This window comes from Littorina saxatilis, unplaced genomic scaffold, assembly GCF_037325665.1.
Source record: "Littorina saxatilis isolate snail1 unplaced genomic scaffold, US_GU_Lsax_2.0 scaffold_183, whole genome shotgun sequence".
NCBI classification, from domain to species: Eukaryota; Metazoa; Mollusca; class Gastropoda; order Littorinimorpha; family Littorinidae; genus Littorina; species Littorina saxatilis.
The window spans coordinates 105,437-131,717 of NW_027127375.1; the positions used below are offsets into that span (position 1 = coordinate 105,437).

The following is a 26,281-nucleotide window of genomic DNA, read 5'->3' on the forward strand; positions in this document are numbered from 1 at the left end:
TATTTGCTATCTACATGGCCTGCACACTGATAAACGATCTGCCAACCCCACCTCTGGGGGTGGTCATCCTTACGGACTCAAAATCCTCGTTGCAAGCACTTGCACATGGCACCAAGAACAGAGGAGAGATGCAAACTGAAATTCATTTCTTAGCCCACCAAATTATGACAAAAGGAACAGACTTTTCCCTCATGTGGCTGCCATCCCACACAGGAATCCGGGGAAATGAAATGGCGGACAGAGCAGCAAAAGCAGCGGCTATGTCAACCATGCCAGTGACAGACATTCGGCTCTCCTGCCAGGAAGCCAAACTGCTGCTAGCCAAGCTAAAAAGAGAGGAAAGAGAGCAGACACTGTCACAAACATGTGAAGAGAGAGGATGGATACACCTCCCCTACAATAGGAAAGGGCACCACCTCCCACTCCCCCCGAGACCCATGAGCCTGTTTCGTCGCTTGCGCACGGTCAGCAGCCGCATCTACTGGGACAAGGTAGTCTGTCAGTGTGGCAAGACTGGACACCTCACACACGTGTTTGAAGGTTGTGACACTCTCAAGGAAGAGATGTCTAGTCTCATCCGCTACAGAAGGGAGAATGCTCTCAGTCTGGGAGACTTTCTCCGCCCACACCCATCACTCGGAGAGAAACCGATGATGGTCTTGGTCACCAATTTGTTCACCTCAACTGTTGCGAGCTGGTTCTAGTGTGCTTGCAGCAGACCCAGCACAGCACAGATCCACTTCTGGAATCCTAAGCTAAATGTGTCCCAAGACACACATTTTGTAGTCCTGGCATCCTGAAAGGTAGAGGCCCCAACCTACAGGTTTGCTACCATACCAAAAACGCCTCCAGACACGGGAACTTGGGAGCAGAGGCAACAGCTCCGCTTGAACCTCAGAAACCAAATGTGCCTCCAGACACACAGATCCCTTAGACGGCCGAGGCTGTGGCCTCTAAGGTTCTCTTGTACCAAACCGCCTCCTGACTCTGCATCAGATTGCTTGCGCTGGCATCTGCTTACATAGACCCACATTAAGTCACCACCGAGTGGTAGACACAGACGACATTTGGTAGCACTGACTGCCAGCTTCACGGTAATGCGTACTCATAGCGCGGCTCTTCAGCCCACGAACGCAGAAGAAGAAGAAGAAGAAATTCTACAGGAACAAAGTTAAAAAAAAAACACTCAAGAAGGTATACTGAGACATATACCGGAAACACATCCGACACAGTCACCAAACCAGAATTCGAATTCTTACCGGAATCTTCATCAGAACTCTGATCCAGGTCTTCTGTCATACAACTTAATGGACCTAAGATGCCTAGACTCTGACATTTCAGATGAGGCAGAACCGACTCCAACAACGAGAGCTGGATCTTCTAAGTAAAGGGCTCAAAGAACATTTAAAAACACCACATACAGCCCTGAAAGTCCCACATATCGAATGAAATGTTATTAGCCAAAAGAAATATTTTACTAGCCAACGTATCAACGGCTCAAATCAAAATCAAGTTACTGACCACAACTTATACACAGAGTTATACATTTACTGTACTTTCATATCTTTTTTTTAACAAAGCCACATATCCACACTTCCCGGACATAATGACCTAAAATATAACATGTTTTGGGTGTGGGAAAAAGCAGTGTAAGCAGCGGACTGCAATAGCTTCATTAATAAATGAAGCAAAATGATGCAAGTTGCTTACTAGCAAAATATTAGTGTACCCACTTCATATTTAGGCATACATTACCAGAAGCTAAGCTTTACCCATTAGGATGTTCAGTTTGTGTTGCAAATTAGTACAATGTACATGTATTTTCAATGATTTTGTTTTAAAACAAAACTTGCATTCAGGACCCGGCTTTGCCCAGGTGTTTCCCAGACAAGATTCACCCTGTCGAGACGAGATACAACGCGATTTCATGGATAAATCGGTGGTGTAACGTATACATATCCCATGACCCATCAAAGCTAATGTTACGTTAGGTGCCAGGCTGTCTACAGCAAAAATGCACTCATAATTACCTGTTAGGAAACGCTACCGTTGCTGAGCTTTGGTTCAGTTTTGTGTGTTGCATGTAGTTGACTTATTTGTACTTTGTGGGAAAGTATCGATATTATATTTTGTAAACATAATATTTATGCGTGGACGAGAATGCAGGTGAACTTTCTAGTCCTGTCAAAACAAGTTGTTTACCACGCTGCTTTAGTCGTGAGTTCGTGGCGTTCGTTCGGATTAAGTGTGTCGGCGTTTTTGATGTACGTCAGAGAGAATGTCGCTAGTTTAGTCCATGCACGGCTCGTATAATGTAGTTGTATCATGTTCGGTCTGGAATATTCTCGAGATTGAGTATTTACTATATATGCCAGCGCGATTTGTATGTAAAAAAGCTTCTATTTGAGTTCTGCTACGATGTGCAGTTGTATGTATTGAATGCTGAATAAATCCTCGAACTCAATTTGACGAGTTGTTTTATGCTGCTGCGAAGACGGGCGACGTAGAATAAAAGAACACAACTATACGACATTTGAGAACTTGTGGCAATCTCAAGTGTCGTGTAACAATTGGGGGCCAAGCCAAGGATCTACGTTTAACGCCAAGGGTTTTCCAGTAACAAGGACCAGTGTCAAGACAGTCACAGGAGGTAGCCATCAATCGGGTGTATCCTGAGGGATCAGTATTGAGACTACGGAACCGTGGATTCGGTGTGACTGGTGAAGAGTTTGGTAATCGCCGCAGCTCGGTACGGTGAGCGACGCCGTAGTGTATCGGGATTACAGAGGTAAGCTACCGTTTGGACGAGACGGACTTCGTCGCGGAGCTAGTGCATTAATACTACGAAATACGATTGAGGTACGTCGTGTACGTATCGTGAGCAGAGTGCGCCGTCACGTTAGACGAGGAGGGTGGCAGCCTGCGTCTACGAAGGTGAACAGCGACGAGAGAAGCATCGGAGGTGCAGTAGAGACTGTGTTCTTTTAGAAGACTACATTCGTCTACGTTCGTGGCTGTGAAAGAATACAGACGAACGCACCGGAAAAGACCAGAATGGCTGAGTTCTGGGGAAAAGGAATTGAACTGGGACTAAAAGGCAAGCAGTTGACGGAGTTCGTCGAGTCCCAGACACGACTGCTGGCGCAGCGTGAAGAAAGACAAGCGCAGCGTGAGCGAGAAGAAAAAGAAAGACAAGCGCAGCGTGAGCGTGAAGAAAGACAAGCGAAGAGTGAAGAAAGACAAGCGCAGCGTGAGCGTGAAGAAAGACAAGCGCAGCGTGAAGAAAGACAAGCGCAGCGTGAAGAAAGAGAAAGGCAAATTGAGCTGAAACGCTTAGAGCTCCAAATAGAAATGGAGACGAAGCGTTTAGAGCTTCATACAGAAATGGTGCGTGTTCAAAATGAGCACGAGGCACCACGCCAAAGAGATAACCAGCAGCAAATGTTACACAGGGCACCGAAACTTCCAGCATTCGCTGACGGGAAGGACCAGATCGACTGCTACCTTGCAAGATTCGAGAGGTTCGCTGAGAGTGCTAGATGGCAGCGCGACGACTGGGCGATTCAACTCAGCGCACATTTGACTGGGGCAGCACTTGAGGTCTACACTAGACTCTCAAACGATGACGCCAGAGACTATGATGTACTGAAGGAAGCTCTGTTGCGTTGCTACAACTTCACTGAAAGGGGCTACCGTCAACGCTTCCGCGAATGCCAGCCATTGTCTGGAGAGACACCGAGCCAGTTTGTGGAGCGCCTGTCGTCATACCTGCAGAAGTGGGTGGAGTTATCAGGTGAAGAGCAGTCATACGAGAGTCTGCGGGACTTGATCGTGAAGGAGCAGTTCCTTAATGCCTGCCCGAAGGACCTGGCGACCCGCTTGGAAGAGCAAAAACTGCGGGGTTTGAAGGACATTACTGATGCTGCTGAGCGTTATCTCATTGCTCATGGAAGGACCCTGGGGACGTCAAAGTCATCGAAACCTTTCCAGAAGAGCGGAAACCAGGGAAACCAACCTGCCAAGGGACAAACTGAGTCCGCACCATCATCCAATGAAGGGCAGAACATAACGTGTTTCCATTGCAATGCCAAGGGCCACCGAGTCGCCAACTGTCCCCAAAAGAAAAATAACGGACATGTCAATGACAAAGCGCAAGAACATCGACGGAGATATTACGACAACAAGAGGCAAACGAGTGGCTCGAACCAACAAGTATGTGCGAGCAGCGTCATACTCCCAAGGGCTGCCGAGCAAGTGGCTACACCATCGGACGTGGAAGAATGTATATCTGATGGCCAGCTTCTACTCGCCAATGGCAGGTCAATCTCTGTCGTCGCCAGCGCAGCTGTGTCAGTGTCGAACATGCCCGTGTCGAAGGGATTTGTTGAGAAGCAGGAAGTGACTGTTCTCAGAGATTCGGGCTGCAATGGGGTCATCGTCAAAGAGGATCTGGTGCCAACAGAGAAGTTCACTGGTGACTTCAAGTGGACGCTCATGGCTGACAGCAAATGCGTGAAGGCACCAGTGGTAAAAATCCAGATCGATACTCCATACTTCACCGGAGAAGTTGAGGCCGTCTGCCTGAAGAAGCCCTTGTACGATCTACTAATTGGGAACATTGGGGGTGCGAGACGTCCTGATGACCCTGATTTCGAATGGAGAATGGGCTCAGCTCAGCCTGCTGCTGAGGAGGAAGACCCACTGCCATTCGCGAATGAAGATATCAGCGAACTGTTACGAGATGACAGAGCAACTGTGCATCGCCGCGACCAGCCGCAGGTTGTAAGCGCTGTGACGACCAGAGCCCAGGCAAAGAAGGACAAAACAACTACGCCACTCAGGGTCACCAACAGTTCTGCAACTGCTGTCGTGGACAGGGATCGGCTGATTCAGCTACAGGAAGCTGATTTGACCTTGACAAAGTACAGGAGTCGTCCTGTCAAGGAGATGACTAAGGGCGAAGGCACTGTGCACTTTGAAGTAAAGGCCAAGATCCTGTACAGAGTGTTCCAGCACCCGAGAGTCAACGGTGGGAAGCCATTACGTCAAGTTCTGGTGCCTCAACCACTTAGGCGCCAGGTGATGGAGGTGGCCCACGACTCTATTATGGGAGGTCACCTGGGGGTCAAGAAGACATCGGACAGAATCCAGGCTGCGTTTTACTGGCCAGGACTGCATGCAGATGTGACTCGATTCTGCCGATCGTGCGATATTTGCCAGAAAACCATACCTCGAGGAAGGGTCCCGAAAGTGCCGTTGCAGAAGATGCCTTTGATCGACCGACCTTTCAAGAGGGTGGCCATTGACCTCATCGGCGAGATCAAACCGCCAAGTGAAGCGGGTCATCGTTGGGTACTGACCCTGGTAGACTATGCAACCAGGTACCCAGAAGCCGTGCCTCTGAAGAAAATTGACACCGAGACTGTTGCCGAGGCACTTGTGGACATTTTCAGCAGAATTGGGGTTCCTGAAGAGATCCTCACAGACCTGGGGACACAGTTTGTCTCTGAATGCATGGAAGAGGTCAACAGGCTGCTGAGCATTCGTCACTTGACTACGACACCCTATCACCCGATGTGCACTGGGCTGGTCGAAAAATTCAATGCGACGCTGAAGAAACTATGCAGTGAGCAGCCAAGGCAGTGGCATCGCTACATCAATGCCTTGCTGTTTGCATACAGGGAGGTGCCACAAGAGTCCACTGGATTCTCCCCGTTCGAGCTGATGTACGGGCGGACCGTGAGAGGCCCGATGCAGATACTAAAGGAATTGTGGACGAAAGATGTGGACACACCTGAAGTGAAGAACAGTTACCAGTACGTGTTCGAGTTGCGAGAGAAACTGGAGGAGACTCTCGAGATTGCGAGAGAAAACTTGAGAAAATCTCAGGATAGTGGAAAGCACTACTACGACCGCAAAGCCGTAAACAGGAAGTTTACACCAGGTAACAAAGTGCTGATACTGCTTCCCACTGATCACAACAAACTACTGATGCAGTGGAAAGGCCCATACGAGGTTGAGGCCGTGGTAGGGATCAACGACTACAAGGTGAATGTCGGCAAGAAGTCCAAGATCTACCACGCTAACCTCCTGAAACTGTATGTGGAGAGACCTCCGGAAGCAGTACAGGTCGCAGCAAGTGTGGAAGAACCAGCCGAACTAGACGAGTTCGACGGTGAGGAACTACTGGAGTTGGGAGACCTCCACAAGAAAGAGGGAGTGGATGACGTCAAGCTAGGACCTGACCTGACAGAAGATCAGCAGAAGGAGCTGCATGATTTTATGGGCGACTTCACCCATAGGTTCTCTGATGTTCCAGGCTCTACGTCCTTGGTCGAACATGAAGTCCACCTCACATCTGACGTTCCTGTTCGCTCAAAACCATACCCTATCCCGTTTCAGGCTCGGGAATCCTTGAAGAAGGACATCGACAACATGTTGAAGATGGGGGTCATCCGTGAGTCATCATCCCCTTACTCATCTCCCGTTGTTGTTGTTGTCAAGAAGAAAGACGGCACAAACAGGGTATGCATTGACTTCAGGAAAGTCAATAAGATCACCGTGTTTGACCCTGAACCAATGCCGACGGCAACTGATCTATTCCGACAGTTAACCGGCAGTAAGATCTTCTCAAAGATCGATCTCAGCAAGGGATATTGGCAGATTCCTGTGCGCGAAGAGGACATACCAAAGACCGCCTTTGCAACTCCAGACGGAACGTATGAGTGCCTGCGGATGCCTTTTGGCATGGTGAACAGTGGTGCTACCCTGAAGAGGGGAATGCGAAAAATGCTCAAAGGAATGAAGAATGTTGTGTACTACTGGGATGATCTGCTAGTCCACACGGAGACCTTTGCGGAGCATCTGGAGACTTTGAGGGAACTGTTTTCCCGCCTGACAAAAGCCAATCTGACCGTGAGACCCAGCAAGTGCATTTTGGGGACCGACAACGTTGACTTCATAGGTTATTCACTGAAGGAAGGTCAAAAGGGGCTTTTGTTGGAAAACGTCACCAAGATCCTCAATGCGCCACGTCCTGAAACCAAGAAGCAGGTGCGGTCCTTCCTTGGATTGGCTGGGTACTACAGAGAGTTCATTCCAAACTTCGCCGCCATAACGGCGCCTTTGTCGGACATGACCCGAAAAGGATGCCCCAACCGAATACTTTGGGGACCAGCTCAGGAGAAGGCATACCAGACCGTGCGCGACCTGATGTCACGAGACCCGGTGCTACGCCTTCCTGATACTGCCAAAGAGTTCATCTTGCGTACAGACGCATCGGACGAAGGGATCGGCGCCATGCTGATGCAAGAGCATGGAGGTAAACCGTTTCCGGTCAGCTATGCCAGCAAGAAGCTGTCAGGAGCCGAGAAGAACTACTCGACCATGGAGAAAGAGTGTTTAGCCATCGTGTGGGGAATCAAGAAATTTGAACTCTACCTCCAAGGGGTGAAATTCGTGCTTCAGACTGATCACAAACCCCTCACCTACCTGAACTCTGCGAAGTTTGTGAATAATCGTCTCATGAGGTGGGTGATGTACTTGCAGAACTTTGATATGCGAGTGGAATCGATCAAGGGTTCAGACAATGTTGGAGCAGATTTTCTCAGCCGAGTATGTGAGTAAAACTGTGTTCATTCTCCAACAGACTAATGTACATACCTGGATTTCAATCTGTTTTGTATCTATATATATATACGACTTGTGTCTGTGTGTCTGTGTGTCTGTGTGTCTGTGCGCGATGCGCGGCCAAGGTTCTCGATGGATCTGCTTCAAATTTGGTGGGCTTATTCAGAGAGACCCCGGTAACAACCTCATCGATGAGATATTTCAACACGTGCTCTCAGCGCGCAGCGCGGAACCGATTTTGGTTCCACCTCAGCTATTTTGGTTCCATCTCAGCTACCCGGGCCCCCATACCGACACACCATAGCCGCTACACCACATCACAACGCCAAACTTCTCGGTGGATCTTTTTCAAATTTGGACACCGTATTCAGCTACACCCCGGACACAATATCATCGATGAGATATTTCAACACGTGCTCTCAGCGCGCAGCGCTGAACTGATTTTGGGTTTTGTGTTCATTTCACCATTATAAGTAACTCTTCCTTATCTTCTCATCTTCTCCAGGTTTTCAGCGTTTACCTCCCTTCCTTCGTTTGGTGCACTTTTGTGTGAGTGGAGCGTCTTCGGATATTCCCGGCGTTCTGTTACTGTTTCTATTTTTAGAAGGTCAACGCAGTGTACAGAACGTAAATTGGACCCGTAAATTATCCTCACTGTAAAAGTGCAAAGGTCGAATCAATTTATAGCCACGCGAAAAATACACTGTCATCTATCTCTCTATAGATACGGCTTCTCTGTGTTTTTGTCTGTGTGTGTGTGAGTGTGTGTGTCTCTATGTAAGCAACACCTGTGCATTGTTCAGTTCTGTTTGTGATGTGGTCTGGCGGCTTTTGTGTAATTTTATGTACGGGCCTTCCTTTGAGAAGCCATAACTTGCTCAGTCCTGTTTGAGTGGAGTTCGCCTCCAAAGGTGATTAACACGGTTACGTTCGTCGACAAGGATGGGACTCGATATGGTCAGGAATGGCATTATGGCCACTGAATCATTTTCGTGCTGTTCCCATTCCACGAATCTGGGAGGGACCTAAGCTTGGCGGGTCCATTGTTCGGACCCGGCGAAGCCGGCGTACGGCTCTAAGTACTTCTTCCCGGCGAAGCCGGCTACCCGGCGAAGCGGGTATTCATTCTAGTATATATATACGACTAGTGTCTGTGTGTCTGTGTGTGTGTCTGTCTGTGCGCGATGCACGGCCAAAGTTCTCGATGGATCTGCTTCAAATTTGGTGGGCTTATTCTGAGAGACCCCGGACACAACCTCATCGATGAGATATTTCAACACGTGCTCTCAGCGCGCAGCGCTGAACCGATTTTGGTTCCACCTCAGCTATTTTGGTTCCACCTCAGCTACCCGGGCCCCCATACCGACACACCATAGCCGCTACACCACATCACAACGCCAAAGTTCTCGGTGGATCTTTTTCAAATTTGGACACCGTATTCAGCTACACCCCGGACACAATATCATCGATGAGATATTTCAACACGTGCTCTCAGCGCGCAGCGCTGAACTGATTTGGGTTTTTGTGTTCATTTCACCATTATAAGTAACTCTTCCTTATCTTCTCCAGTGTTTGGCGTTTATCTCCCTTCCTTCGTGTGGCTTTCCCGTTTGTAACTTACTATTACTATTTTTAGAATGTCACTGCGCTGTCCACTGCGCTGTCCACAACGCTTCCCTTGCACCCGTAAGTTGTTCTTACTGTCAAAGTGAAAAGGTCGAATCAATTTATAGCCACGCAAAAAATACACTCTCACCTATCTCTATATATTTATAGATACAGATATGCATATATATATACGGCTTCTCTGTGTGTGTGTGTGTTTGTGTGGGCAAAAACCTGTGTATTGTAGAGTTCTGTTTGTGATGTGGTCTAGCGGCTTTTGTCTGTCTGTATGTTCTGGCATGTGAGAAGCCACATCAGATAATATAGGGCTAAGAAATAAGCTCTAAAATTCTCAATCCCGTTTGACAGGACTTCGCCTTCAAAGGTGATTGTGGTGAACCGCAACGCTGTCTGTCTCTGTCTCGCGCCGTTCACCCCAAATTCCCGTTTCTGAGTTGCTATTTATAGAATGTCACTGCGCTGTCCAGAACGCTTCCCTTGCACCCGTAAGTTGTTCTTACTGTCAAAGTGAAAAGGTCGAATCAATTTATAGCCACGCGAAAAATACACTCTCACCTATCTCTATATATTTATATATACGGCTTCTCTGTGTGTGTGTTTGTGTGTGTGTGTGTGGGCAAAAACCTGTGGATTGTAGAGTTCTGTTTGTGATGGGGTCTAGCGGCTTTTGTCTGTCTGTATGTTCTGGCATTTGAGAAGCCACAGCAGATAATATAGGGCTAAGAAATAAGCTCTAAAATTCTCAATCCCGTTTGACAGGACTTCGCCTGCAGAGGTGATTGTGATGAACCGCCACGCTGTCTGTCTCTGTCTCGCGATTCACCCCGGCGAAGCCGGGTATTCCTCTAGTACATAATATGTGTACAGGTAGCGTTTCAATGATTGAAAGAAATTAGGTAAATTTCTTCTGGTGTTGGGGGTAATGTTAGGAAACGCTACCGTTGCTGAGCTTTGGTTCAGTTTTGTGTGTTGCATGTAGTTGACTTATTTGTACTTTGTGGGAAAGTACCGATATTATATTTTGTAAACATAATATTTATGCGTGGACGAGAATGCAGGTGAACTTTCTAGTCCTGTCAAAACAAGTTGTTTACCACGCTGCTTTAGTCGTGAGTTCGTGGCGTTCGTTCGGATTAAGTGTGTCGGCGTTTTTGATGTACGTCATAGAGAATGTCGCTAGTTTAGTCCATGCACGGCTCGTATAATGTAGTTGTATCATGTTCGGTCTGGAATATTCTCGAGATTGAGTATTTACTATATATGCCAGCGCGATTTGTATGTAAAAAAGCTTCTATTTGAGTTCTGCTACGGTGTGCAGTTGTATGTATTGAATGCTGAATAAATCCTCGAACTCAATTTGACGAGTTGTTTTCTGCTGCTGCGAAGACGGGCGACGTAGAATAAAAGAACACAACTATACGACATTTGAGAACTTGTGGCAATCTCAAGTGTCGTGTAACACTACCTCTTGTTGCGTGCCAGTAGCTGTCGTATCAAAGGTCAGTGACAACGCCACCCGGATGTCTCGTCTTACCTGTAGCGGGGGAAAGCCGAGACTGCGTGTTAGGCACGAGTTGTGTAGAAGAAAGGAATCCTGACATGGCTGTTGTATCTAATTTAAGACAATTTTCAAAGGTGCACATATACCTGAACAATCTTGACGCGGGTTGTTGTCTGGGTGTCTTCCAACCGTCCGTCTGTGTTTGTCTGCTTGTGTGTGTCTGTCTGTCTGTCTGTCCAGCAGTTAGGACCCGGCTTCGCCCAGGTGTTAGAAGAGCCAACATGTGCCCAAGTAACTATCAAATGGGAGTTTTGTAAATTTATGAAAGAATGACTCATAAAAGACAAATGCCCAATGCAACTGCAATAAAACCCGCGAGCGATCTCACTGCCTTCATATCGCTGGATGTGAGCAGGCGGAACACGCTTTCCATAATTATTAGTCTGGAAAGACGTGTCGTTTAAAGTTGTAAACTTCTGCCTTAGATCGTTATACCAGAGACATGAAGACAGGGAAAGAGAGAGTAAAAGAGCGAAGGACAAGGATCGATGTCTAGAACAACACCTTTTATTACAACCTATCCTTACAATCAAAACAAAATTTCTTTCTAAATTATAAACAAAAGAACAAACTAACAAACCAATAAGCAAATACATTTCAAAAAAGAACAAGCAAACAAACATCGGAAAACTCAGCCTGCAAGCAAACAAAAACCTACACAATTCTGATAAAAGCAATACACCCAGAGAACAGAGAAAGAGAGAGCAGCCATCAATGTACATAAGCCGGTCTATACTTTGGAATGTAGTTATAGAGAACCAGCAAAGCACACGCACGCAGACACATGGACACAGGTACAGAAATACACGCATGCACAAAGACACGTGCACTCAGACCCGAACATGCACCCCCCCCCCCCATCACCCACCTTTCTCCCGCCACCCCCCCCACACACACACACACAGGCGCACAAATGCATGCATGCACGCACGTACACACAGACTCATTCACACGAACTCGAAGCAGCCAGCACAGCACCCCCCTATACAACTACATCCCCCCTCCCTACAATAATACACACTCACACACGCACACGCACACACTCACACCACACACACACCCACACACCACACACACACATACATACACACACATACCACATACACCAATACACCACACAGACACACCCACACACATACACACACACACACACACACACACACACACACACACACCGTGCCGTCATGGTGACTGCGGCTGAGAATGCAAACATTACCAGACACTTGAAGCAAACATTTTGAGCACACCAAATTTCGATTCAAGTACTTGTTTAGCCATTCCAGTCAGTCTGGATCACATTAGGTGCTAATTTTGCACAAACAAAAGTAAATCTAAACTGACTGGTTCTTTCATATAATTATCCGAGGAAGGTGTGTCAAGGGAGATAAAAACTTCTTGCTCATAACCGATGCCTTCTTATAACAGCATTATCTTATCCGGAGAATTTTAAGTGGAAGAAAGGGCATGTTGCAGGGGAAAAGAAATTCCTTTCTTGTAAGCGATGTTTCTTGTAAGCGATGTTTCTTATAGGCGGGTTCGACTGTAATCAATTTCCTTGCTATAGGGTGCCCTTCTAACTTGTTTGGCAAGTGACAGAAATCAATGACAAAAAAAGAGTGTATTTTGTCATTGTGACACCCATGGTGAAACTGAGCTGGGCTCACGTCAAGTTTTGCACATGAAGATTGTGAATATATACTAAGGGGAAGCAAGATAGGCACGTTTTGGGTACATATTATTAATAAAGCTCATTTAATAAATAAAGTTAATAAATGTATTGCTTAAATTAAAAAAGGTCCACTCGTCTCCCACCGATACGGCTGGCCTAGTGGTAAGGCGTCCGCCCCGTGATCGGGAGGTCGTGGGTTCGAACCCCGGCCGGGTCATACCTAAGACTTTAAAATTGGCAATCTAGTGGCTGCTCCGCCTGGCGTCCGGCATTATGGGGTGAGTGCTAGGACTGGTTGGTCTCGTGTCAGAATAATGTGACTGGGTGAGACATGAAGCCTGTGCTGCGACTTCTGTCTTGTGTGTGGCGCACGTTAAATGTCAAAGCAGCACCGCCCTGAAATGGCCTTTCGTGGTCGGCTGGGCGTTAAACAAACAAACAAACAAACTCGTCTCCCGTAAACAATTAGTTTCTGATCACAGACACCGCTAGACTTTGGAATACAGTTATATGTGACCCTCCACCACGAAATGAGTCGCATGTCACCTGGCGCGGTTCTGCGCTAGGCTTAATATAAGTCCGGGGAGTGTCTGGTAACAGTGCGTGGGTCACCTTAGTCACAGGCTTATAACTCAAACAGTTTTTGCTCTTTTCTAAAACGGTTTTCACCACTGGATAGAGCATAAAAAACTCTTTATGAAAATGTAAAAATATGAAAATCATGCAAAGGTGATATGCGACTCATTCCGTGGTGGAGGGTCACATATATCCTTTCCTTTGAACACTTACCGCTGAAGAAGGTCATGCAAGGTCGTGTTTGCCCAAGCAGACACATTTTCTGCATACCACTGGTTTTTTTTTAAAGTCAACCACCACCGTTCAGTGTGTGCACCACGCAGTCGTTTGTTGCATTTTAGATTGACAGGTACACAATACCGTGCTATTGCGGATACAGAGCACCATTGAAACCAATAATTTGACGACTAAACACATCCGGTATATTAAAAAAAGGAAAGTGAGTCACATTGGGCCAAGATGACTTGAAGGTTGGAATAAACCAAATATGGAGAACTAGTGTGCGGTTTACGTATGCTAAATAGCCATTCATACGAACTGTGCCATTTAATGCTGTTAAATGATAAATTATTGCTTATTTCGTGAACGATGCCATCGTTCTTTAAACCTTATGTAAGGCGTTTTAAGATATAAAGATCGAACTTTCTCAAGAACATTTTGTGCAAACTCTCCCCTCGCAGAAATAACCTATAAATACACTAGGTTGTATGAATCGAACCACGCTGTGCTAACACGCTCACGCATCCTGGCGCGCGCGCACTGAATATCCTGTCTGCGTACTGTGCTCAGGGATATTTTGCTGAATACATTATCATTGATTGACATTGATATCAGTTACACAATTAATTGTACAAACTATTGCCACTCCGTACACAAATCAGCCAGACTGCAAATTGTTTGAATAAGTTTGAAGAACGATCTTACTTAAGATTGGTCCAGCCACTTGTCAAACAGTGACAGATTTGAAGTTTACAGAAATTATAAGTCGACATTGGAACATAATTTTATTTAAGATCCGATGTAAACAGGTATCTTGTTAAAGCCCTTGTCAATGTTCGAATTGGAATATCAGTCACCGAACCACATAAGGGGGGGGGGGGGGGGGATATAGCTCTGTTGGTAGCGCGCTGGATTTGTATTCAGTCGGCCGCTGTCAGCGTGAGTTCGATCTCAGGTTCGGCGGAAATTTATTTCACAGAGTCAACTTTGTGTGCAAACTTCTCCTTATTTTACTCCGCATTTACATTCGATCAAATCCGATAACTCCACACCGCACACGTGCCAGCACACAGTCATACATACTCTTTATGGTCTCAAACAATTTTCCTTGAAAACAGTTTTTGTTTCAATATTGGCCAGAGGAGATGCTTAGAAAGTGTATCAAATGCCTTTTCGAAGTCAATAAAGGCAACATAAAGTTTCCTGTTGTAGGCAAATTTGTTTCTGTATAATTGCAGAGAGAGTAAACAAATGATCTATTGTAGAATAGCCTTTCCGGAAACCAGCTTGGTGTTCTCCGAGAATGTCGTTCATTCGTTCAGGTCTGCATTCGTTCATTTAAAATAGTACTATATATTTTGCTGCTTATGTTTAACAGTGAAATACCTCGGTAATTATTGGGGTCGTTCATATCGCCTTTCTTATACAGAGGCAAAATAATTGCTTCGGTCCAGTTCTCCGGATATATCCCAGAATCAAAAATGCGATTAAACAAATTAACCAAAAAATCAATACAACTCTCGCTTAATACAAATCACTTAATATAGTATCTAAATAACATGTTGATATAGTAAATAATCTTAAATGAATAAAAGAATTACATAATTTTTAAAACCGCATTTCTTACATGCATGTGTGTTAATATTAGTTAAATCATGAATCATTCAGATCACGGTCAAACGGATTGCCATAGATCATGGTTGAAACTTGAATGTGAGGTATCAGACTTTTTCACAAGAACACTACTGAAAAAAATACTAAGATTTTACTTTGGACTTGTAAGCAAATCAACAGTCAAATGATCACAACTTAAGAAAACTGAAAGAAAAACAAAACAAAACAGAAAAGACAGTTACCTTACTGGTAAATTTAAAGACAAACAAGTCGCGTAAGGCGAAAATACAACATTTAGTCAAGTAGCTGTCGAACTCACAGAATGAAACTGAACGCAACGCAACGCAGCAAGACCGTATACTCGTAGCATCGTCACTCCACCGCCCGTGGCTAAGGCAGTGCCAGTGGAATTGACAAGAAGAGCGGGGTATTCGTTGCGCTGAGAAGGATAGCACGCTTTTCTGTACCTCTCTTCGTTTTAACTTTCTGAGCGTGTTTTTAATCCAAACATATTATATCTATATGTTTTTGGAATCAGGAACCGACAAGGAATAAGATGAAAGTGTTTTTAAATTGATTTCGAAAAAAAAAATTTGATAATAATTTTTATACATTTAATTTTCAGAGCTTGTTGTTAATCCAAATATAACATATTTATATGTTTTTGGAATGACCAAATGATGGAGAATAAGATAAACGTAAATTTGGATCGTTTTTTAAAAAAAAAATATTTTTTACAATTTTCAGATTTTTAATGACCAAAGTCATTAATTAATTTTTAAGCCACCAAGCTGAAATGCAATACCGAAGTCCGGGCTTTGTCGAAGATTACTTGACGAAAATGTCAACCAATTTGGTTGAAAAATGAGAGCGTGACAGTGCCGCCTCAACTTTCACGAAAAGCCGGATATGACGTCATCAAAGACATTTATCAAAAAAATGAAAAAAACGTCTGGGGATTTCATACCCAGAAACTCTCATGTCAAATTTCATAAAGATCGGTCCAGTAGTTTAGTCTGAATCGCTCTACACACACACACACAGACACACACACACACACACACACGCACACACACACGCACGCACATACACCACGACCCTCGTCTCGATTCCCCCCTCTATGTTAAAACATTTAGTCAAAACTTGACTAAATGTAAAAAACACACTGTTAAAATCAAATTTAAAGCATGATGCAATAACAAAATAGAAATTACATATGAAAAAGTTACCCCAAATTCCTGAACTGTGTTACATCCAAGGTGGTGTGTATGGGGTGTCTGAGGAGAGGTAGCACTCATTCAACACTCAACTCTCACTTCTGGCACCACGAAAACTGTTAGGGATAATAGTGGCCACACCCCGGCACACCGCTTCACGCCGGATTAATAGTTACATCGTATTTTGTTGGCATAACACCAAAATTACGGTCTGCATAACACAAAGAAGTTGGTCTAGACATATCACTTAAACAGCTTTCAAAATGCATGGTGTTATTTACTTAAGTTGCTGTCTAACATGTACCTCACATATTTATTAAAGTGATCATTGTAATATAGCTCACAGTGCCTGTATTCAAAGACTTCTTGAAACATTTTCTTTCAGAAATCAAAACTTTGCATTCAAAGCTGTTTTATTGATAGGACATGCAACCAAGCACACACTTCGTGTAATAGAGACGCCGACCAGCTTGATATGTTCAGCGCATCTTGTGATTGTGGTTGCGCTGGGTGTAAAAGTGACAAAAATAGATCAATTTAAAGTTATGTAGTTGGAAAACATAATGTGATGACATGTATGCATATCGTGCATGTTACAGACAGCATTGAGTTTTGGTTTTCAAATGTAATAGATTGCATAACAATTGGCTCGAACTTATATACCAAATCTAAACAACAATGTGACTGTGGTGAGATGAACAAAGTTAAAAAAACAAAAGATATCTGTACTCACAGATACAAGAACAGTACGAAGTTTCGCTTATGTAAGCTTCATCAGGAACAAACAAACACAAAAGGCAACAAAAAGCAGACGCAACACGCTCTTTACGGAGGGCACCTAGGATGTTCTCAAACGATGAGTGTTTACATGAAAGGGTGTTTGTACTGTGTGTAAAAGCCTGATAGTATCTGTGATTGTTTACGGGCTTACTGTGCCTTCAAGCAAATGTAGTATCGTGGAAACAAAGAAAAATATATACTGAACATTCTTCATCTATCAAAAGTTAAGATCATGATATGTAGCGCCTCTTGGCAAAACAAATATACAGCCACCCACCGCAAGTTTTTCTCACGAGCTAATGCGAACCATAACGTTTGTGTTATGCAAGCAAAACACGATGTATCTATTTACTCGGCGTGCGCTTCGGGTGGCGGGCTAAACGAAGTGAGGGGCTGGGCCGATATGTTCCACTCGTCGATGGGCAGACCGAGTTCAACAGCCTTGACGGGCAATCGGTATAGGGAGGGACCCCCGATAAATGTACACGGCCGAACGCGGAGGTACAGAACCTATGCGGAACCTAACTGCTGTACCACGTACCAAACGCTTCAAGAAGACATTCAAGGTAAGATATCCTTTTCACCACAGTAATTATATGCAAACCAATTTACGCGATAAACGTTGAACTGTGATGCTTCTACTGCCCATACCCCCCCCCCCCCCCCCCCCCCAACAATGTTGGCACAAGTCTTCGCCTGACACAAAGTAAAATGAGGTGACACACACATTTGAAAAGATAATGTTTTTGTAAGTTCAACGTTTGATAAGGAGAGAAATAAACAGAAAAACTGTGCTTATTTGTCAGATATTCTATGAAATTAGAATATATGGGATCAATCTCCGGTGCAAAGAGGATATGAGATTATACACAATCCGCATCTGAGTCGCAATTTTTGGGGTAATATGTTTTCCTCTTCTATGACCTTAAATCTGCTTTACAAAAATGTGAAATCAGAAGTTCCATAATTTTCACTATACAATTGTTTTTCTCTTCTCTTAATACAGGCAGCCTGAACTGGTGTTAGTCAAGTTCAACCACAGACATCATGTCTGGTCAGTATTACAATATAACATACATGTGGTATATGCACACTAATAGTAATATCTTATTATTGTATATTTCATTATCTTGCTGAAAATGTTATTTTTCCGTCAGTTTTGGATAGCCTAAATTGTTCTCATCTGTGAGCGTAAGCTTCTATGTGTACCAACCATATTCATATGAAATAAATATGTAAAATCAGTGAATACGTACATTGCCTAATGTTTTCTTGTGGTAGTGATGGTGGTGGTTTTCTTTTAAAAGTTGTTACAGTGGTGGTGGTTGCACCGTTTTTATTTTAATTTCATTTGTTTCAGTGATTGACCCCAAAAATCGATTTAGCGACGATTTTGCTGATATTGTCAGATTGAGTTGAAACAAAAGAGACAAAAATTAAGAAATCTACCAGAAGGACTTTATGACAAAGAATTTTGAATAGGATGACATGCAAACAATCACTTGAACGAGTGTTGGTTAATTGAATGGGGTATCTGAACAATCTATCACATTCACATGACCTATTTAAAAATGGTATTAATCCTTGGTTAACGGTTGTTGTAGTGATGTGTTTTTATTTGAATTTGTGTAACGAGTCTTTCAGATATTGTTGGAAATAGCTTAATTACATGACGTTTTCGTAGGCTAAGATTCGATCTTTAGACGAGTTTAGAAACTTTTTCTGGATCATTGCATAACAACAGAACGAATATCTTTACAGTCCAAACCTACGGTATGTTGATACAAATATTTTAAACGTTTTAAAACAATTCACTAAGTCATTGCTGAAGTACAACGCTTTTTGTCCTGATACCTCTCAAAATTGACGCAAAAAAATCCCGAATAGGAACAAGAGACTACAGGTGAGAAGATAAATAACAAACAAGTCACATGAAACAATATAAAAACATCTAGTCAAGATCAACACCATAAACCAGTAATCGCCGAAGATGAGGAATACAATGCTATCATTTTTTTATCCGCTTCTCAAAATCGATTTTAATGACAACTTTAATGAGCAAACTAATTAACTAATTTGTAAGCATCCAAGCTAAAATGCAATCCCATAGTCCAGACTTTGTCGAAGATTGCTTGACCAAAATTGTGATTAATTTGTTTGAAAAATGAGGGTGTGACAGTGCCGCCTCAAGTTTCACAAAAAGCCGGATATGACGCCATCAACGACATTTATCGAAAAAATGAAAAATAAGTGTGGGAATGTCATACTCAGGAACTCTTATGTAAAGTTTCATGAAGATCAGTCCAGTAGTTTTCTCTGAATCGCTCTACACATACACTGACACACACATACACAAATACACACATACACCACGACCCTCGTTTCGATTCCCCCGTCTATGTTAAAACCTTTAATTAAAACTTGACTAAATGTAAACAGACAAACGAAATTCCGATTTTGACCGCGCAGCTAGCTCGACAAAACAACATGTTCTGCGTAGATAATTGATTTGACTTTCTTCTTGAATGTTAAAGTTGCACAGGTTTGCCTCACATTCTGAAAATATCACAGGCAAAACATTTGCGAAATCTATCTCTTGGTTCAAGTGGTGTCCGATGTCTTTAAGTTGCCGCTAATGTTCAAATGTGACCTGCTGAGTGAGGGAGGTCACTCACCAATTTGAAAACCCTCGCTTTGCATGAGTTTTGTTTTTCTTATGTTACAGGCCTGTCGTGCCAAGTTTGTCAAAAACATAAACGAAACCATCCCGATCGTGAACTTCTACAAATCACGTTTGAACAGTGTATCGAGAGAGCCAGAACAATTGGGCCAAAACCAATTGATAAGTTCTTCGTCGTGATTAACAGTTTTATGAACGGAAGTGGGGGCTCGGTCATCATTCATGCAGCTAAGGATATAAACATCGATCTTTTAGACCAGAAAGTTGACCCCAAAATTTTGAAATTGATTCCAGACAATACTTTGTACCAAGACATATATGAGCGGTATCTGCTGGATAATCAACACGTTGTTTATAGAGTCCTACCGCGAGTCGCTAATCGACCGTACAGTGTGTTACAATTCAACACGAGGGTTTCAGTAAACAAGGGAACGGAGCCACCAACATATGGACAGATGACAGATTTTGTCGACCATATCACTGGGCTCAGACCGAAGGAAGATCGGGATTTTTGTGTGTACAGGGGACCTATTACGTTAGAGAAAGATCAACAGGTGAGAGTTACCAGGACTCCTTGTCGTCGTGGAAATGGCTGTTCCATGAATACACAGAACCCGCGACCCGATGGATCTATCGCATTGAGTGAAAATATTTGCACGCAAGTTAAAGCAATGGCCCCAACAATGAATGTCGAAGTTTACTGTTGGGAAAAGTCAAAGCCATACATATCAGCGTTCACCAAAATTCAAGGGGGAGGTTCTGTTTATATCGGAATACGCGAAGAGACGACAGGAAAGCTCATGCCTGACTGTGTTTACCTCACCCCCAAAGATAAAGACGAAATAAGAGCATTCTTCAACGAGCGCATTGACGGAGGACTCATGTGGATTGGCACTCGTGAACACGAGCAGAACGTAATAGAGATTAATTTTCTGCCTGTATTTCACAAAGGCCAACCTATTGCAAATATTTACGTTGTGGAGGTGAAAATCAACTACTATTACGGTCTGTGCTTCCACAGCCCGTCGGGCCCGGAACTGTACACAACGAATCAGAACAATGGTAATGTGAACACTGGGATTGTGATTCCAGTGGAAGACTGGCTCAAACAGTTCCAAAATTACATCGTTCTGCTGATTAACGGGCAGCTGCATCTGGCCGCTTCTGCTGAAGGAGCTTGTCACGCAAGTGTCAAGTAGAATAAACAAAAAAAAAGTTGCGGAGGACTGCAACTGCACACGGACATAGACAAAAATGCGTAAAACGGTACAGTTCAGGACACCTGAATGAAATTGGCAAGTATGCGACACGAACTTGCCAGCAGCGATATAGACATAACCAGTCAAAGAAAATGTGATAAACCAGTTATCCCAGCGAAGCTGGAGGTATCCCACGAACCCTATACTGACTTCAACTTAAGAAATGTTCTTCCCGATAACACATGATCTAGAGGGATTCTTAGTGGCCTAACTGGGGCTACAGTTGATGATGGAAGTTCACCAACATACTAACTTAAAAACAGTGGGTGTCGACCAATTCTTCGCTTCTGATCCAACGCCACTCAGAGCCGATGTGTTGGGGTGGAATTTCCGAAACTACGGCAATATGCTCGTGCAAGCATACGATATGTGTGTGTGTGTGTGTGTGTGTGTGTGTGTGTGTGTGTGTGTGTGTGTGTGTGTGTGTGTGTGTGTGTGTGTGTGTGTGTGTGTTTGTGTGGGTGTGTGTCTGTTTGTATAAGAGATTAGGGGGCCCGGTAGCTCAGTTGGTAGAGCACTGGACTTGTGATCGAAAGGTCGCAGTTTCGAATTCGGGCCGGGACGGACACGGGTCAACTTTATGTGCAGACCCAGAGACGGAAGCCATGTCCCACCCCCGTGTCATCACAATGGCACGTAAAAGACCTTGGTCATTCTGCCATTAGTGCAGGTGGCTGAATACACCTAAACACGCAGACACCTGGGTAGCGCGACTCCGTTGCTGCTAGCTTTCCACTGGGAGGAAGCGACCCGAATTTCCCAGCGATGGGACAATAAAGTAATGAAATGAAGAGAAACAGAAGCAAGAGAGAGAGAGAGAGAGTGTGTATGTGAGCGTGCGTGTGCGTGTGTGTGTGTGTGTGTGCACTTCTACTTAATTTTGAATGAGATACTCATCAGTTTTAAAAGATGAAAATATAACTTTTTGTTTGATTGATACTGATTTTTTAAAGCAAGACAACAGTGATGAAATAATAGACACACATTGATTGTATGAAATTGGTATAGAATTTGCACTAGATTTTATGAATAGGTTGTGACAAGTACTACGAAAGTTTCATTTGAACATGACCCCTTCTGTAAATAATTAGGCTAGTCATGTAAACACATGGTGGAGAATTTGTTTTACATTTTGATGCTGTTGAGAGAGAGCGGTTGTCGCTGAATGCCTCTCGAAACACGCTGCGATCTTGTATGAATTGGCAGCGCTTTAGCACTGCCATCGACCCAAACTTAATCGTGTTAACAGCAAATTTACACCAGTGATATACTCAAATGTAACTTTGGAAGTGCTTGTTACAATGGTTTACACGCAAAGTCAGTTTTGTTTTAATTATTGTACATTCTCTAACCTAGTACCTGTGATATCGGTTTTGAAAGTGTTTTATTATTATTATTATTATTATGAACATTTGTGCGCCTAATCTAAATATAGCCCTAGGCGCTTACAACATATACAATATATAGTGCAGTGAACATTATACGAAATACAAATCGACGAGGGCCAAGACACTCGGACTCATACACTCGCAGACAGACGCACAGCGAGAACGCGACGCACTCACTCATACCAACTACAGGCACATGCATTCTGAAGACAGAAAAACAGTCATAAAAAAATAAAGAAATTATTGGATACATAAAGTTAGTTGAGAGAAGAAGAATAGAGCTGAAGAAGAAGGAGAGAGAAGGAGACAGATTAAGGACCAGCGGGAGAGGGGGATGGGTGGTCATTAACGGACTAGTGAGGGAAGAGGTGTGTTTTGAGTGAGGTTTTGAATGATTGCATATATGTGTAGTGCCTAAGTGAGTGCGGGAGTTGGTTCCAGATGGACTGACGGGGCCTGGTAAGAGAAGGTGCGCTGGCCGTATGTTTTGGTGCGTGCTGATGGTATCCTAAAAAGGCGGGTGTCTGCGGAGGATCTTAGGGAGCGAGAGGGGGAGTAGGCATCAAGAAGGTCAGAAAGATAGCTAGGGGACGATAGATCAAAGTTTCTAAGGCAGAGTGTGGAGATCTTGATATGAATCCTCTGTTGAACAGACAGCCAGTGTAGGGTTTGAAGAAGAGGGGTGATGTGGTCGTGCTTGAAAGAGCCGCGAAAGATGAGGCGGGCGGCATGATTCTGAACACGCTGAAGCTTTTCGATGATGTAGTTGGGAGAGCCAGAAAGAATGCAATTGCAATAATCGAGTCGGGATAGGACAAAGGCGCAGAGCAGAGTTTTAGTGGCATCCTCAGTGAGGAGATGACGGATGGAGGAGATGCGGCGGATTTCAAAGAAGCAAGTGCGACAGACATTGGCAACATGCTGATGGAAGGACAGGGACTGGTCAAGCGTGACACCTAGGTTGCGGACAGCAGGAGAAAGAGCAATAGAAGAACCATTGAGATCGACAGACGAGGGAAGAGAAGGATGATTGAGATGTTTTTTGGGAGAGACAAGAATCATATCGGTTTTCTCCTCATTAAGCTTCAGCTTGTTCAGGTCCATCCACGCCTTGAGGTCGGTGATGCAAGACTGGGTGGAGGCAATGAGGCGAGGGAGGTCAGAGATAGGTCCAGAGAGATAGGTTGGTTGTCGTCGGAGAAGCTGTGGTGAGAGAGAAAGTGGTGAGCAGCAATTGAAGGGATGGGTTGGGCGTAAAGGACGAACAGAATAGGCCCAGGACGGAGCCCTGGGGCACACCGTACTGTAGAGGAGAAACAGAAGAGGATAGGCCGTTCACAGAGACAGACTGGTAGCGATCGGTGAGATAGGACTGAAACCAAGAAAGGACAGACTGAGAAATGCCAAAAGAGTTTTGAAGGCGGGACAAGAGCACGGCATGTGTTTTGCAATACATATGAATAAATACCTGCAATGAAATGTTTTTCTTACCTGAAGTATTTCTTGCATGTAGGCATAAGACCCTGAAGGTTTCAAACCAATCCACTGGGTCTTTTTGTGTTGGTGGTTCCCCTCAAAATTGACGCAAAAACCTCTGGTTTCGTCAGCTCATGCGATCGAAACCTGTATCAGCAGGAATGGATTAACACAAGAAATACACAATGTAGCCATGCAAAATAACTGTTCTGGATAGATTTGCGTTCTCCCCCATGTATATTACGCCTTGCCGGACTGCATAGTGTGTTAATTGGTATCTGCTTCAGTAGCATCATGCACCTTCAATAATTATCGTGTGTACGCGATGTGTGTGCCAAGTCATATGTAGTAATTTAGTTAGCTGAATTGGTCGTTGACAGTTAATTGTGTGTGTTCGACAACGTTGTGTTGTTAGTACTTTAAGTTTAACACACTTTTGGACACCGTCGAGATTGCACTGTATGTTCACTTTGTGTTCGAGGACACTGAGTTAACTTTTACGACGTCTAGCGTGAAATCGCGAACTAGAGAAGGGCAAAACCCTCACGATTTACGTTTTTTTGGTTTTATATGTACTAACCGTCAGGACCCGGTATGAAAGGATGAAGTGTCTGGCTGTTTGAATGGAGTGTGTGTCACTGGACTAAGTCCCTGTGTGCGCGCCTTCGTGAGCGAGGCTGGTACTACATATTGTTCATACGAAATGACAAACACAGGTTACAAGCGATAACGCGCAAAAGTACTGGTTTATTATTTTACATCTGACACTAGGGATCAGTAATGTATAGATATAGTTACAGTACCACGTAATGCGGTAAAAAACTTATGAACAGAAAGAAAAAGAGAAAAGAAAACAAATTATTAGACATGGCAAAAGTATCAAATGCATTAACAAGACACGAGAAGTAAAAACAAGAAAAATAAACAATCACAAGACAGGAGAAGACAAACAGACAAGAAAGTTACAATTACCAAACACTCGTTGGTTAGTCCTTCAACAACAATAAAGAGTTACGTTCTGTACGTTCAACAACAATAAAGAATTACGTTCCGTACGTTCAACAATACCATAAGCACTAAGAATACTCAAGAAACTTAGCATACATACGTTTAAAACCAAAATGGCTAGTTTCAGAAAAATACAAAACGTTGACTCATCAGGCCAGGAATACAAAGCAAACTGTCATACCAAAAAAGTCTAACGACAACGTTCCTGCGTTAATCAAAGTCACAAACAAGATATTTACTCATCCACTTTCCCTCAATAACGTTACAAGAAATAAGCCCGTTTACAAACGATCACCACAGACCGCAAGCTTCTTTTACCTAAATTCTTTTAACGTAAGGCTGAAAAAGTCGGAGAAAACGTTTCACTTCGAACTTCGTTAACCACAGAAAACACAAGTTATCATTATAAACATTAGCGACTTTCTAGCGTCTACAAAACATTGCTGTACGTTCACAACACTAGAACAGTTGAACACACAATAAAGAAACACTACAACAAGTCAGACTTTCAACTCACGTTATACATAAACAACTCACAAAGTCATTACAAAATGGCGACCAAAACACAACACAAACAAGTAACAACAAAATTACCTTATGCGCTGTGTGGGTTGACCAGCAGTACCAAAACGTGTTGCCTCACAAACGAAGGGCACAAAACGATTCACACTTGAGAAACAACTGTCTCCAAGAACATTACGTTGACGTTAAAACATAAGAAACACTCCGTTGGTTCACTTGATAACCTTCATACGTTTACATCAAAACCAAACGCTTCCTAAAACCCTCAGATCGACTGACGAGACAGGAGTCAAGCAGCGGTATTTATGGAAACAAAAACCTAACATGGAATAGTTATTCAAAAGTCAAAGGTCACCGGATTGACCAACCAACAACATTCCTAAGACAGAATCGGGTGAAACTACTATTTTACAACCAATCAGTAACCGATCACGCACTCCGTGCATGCTCAAAACTTAAAACGGTATATTTAACAGAAAGAAGACCAAGGAACTAGCTGACGTCACAAAGCTAAAAACACGTGAGTCACACGTATTCTAAAACTTGCAACGCAGATTCGCAGGGCTCACCTCAAAATCAAGACACGAAAAAAAGCACGTGAATCTCACGGTGTTCTAGAACTAAACGACGCAGTTTGTGACGCTCCGACCAAAACCAGGTCACAACAACTGAACAAGGAGCACGTGAATTTCACGTAAAAATATTAACGCTCCACAAAACGGGTCACAACAAGGTGCCACAATAAAAACACGGTTTACTTCTTTTTACATCGTGCAATGACTTGAGCAAACGTAATTACAACAAAAAGTAGGTGAATGCATGCCACATCGGCATGCACACTCCCACCGGAAATTATATTAATATAATTTACTTCAAAAACCTTTGTACAAACATATTCCTTATATCAAAAGAAGAATAACGCAGATTTAGACATTTCAAGTTTACAACTCAAAATCATTGTGTTGCAAAACATTTACACAGCAATATTACGGTTCAATCATTTTCAGTGTTTCAACACATCTCGTTTCAACTAAATGCCACTGGTCATTTACTCGAC

The 26,281-nt window shown here is 43.7% G+C and overlaps 1 long non-coding RNA gene across 1 annotated transcript; it reads left to right on the forward strand.

The window, feature by feature from the left end:
• The first annotated feature begins 17,318 nt into the window (after window positions 1-17,318).
• LOC138955826 (uncharacterized) lies at window positions 17,319-21,262 on the forward strand. The gene is made up of 3 exons (XR_011452385.1): window positions 17,319-17,457; window positions 17,898-17,945; window positions 19,617-21,262. It is a non-coding gene; the product is annotated as an uncharacterized lncRNA (long non-coding RNA).
• The last annotated feature ends 5,019 nt before the right edge of the window (window positions 21,263-26,281 follow it).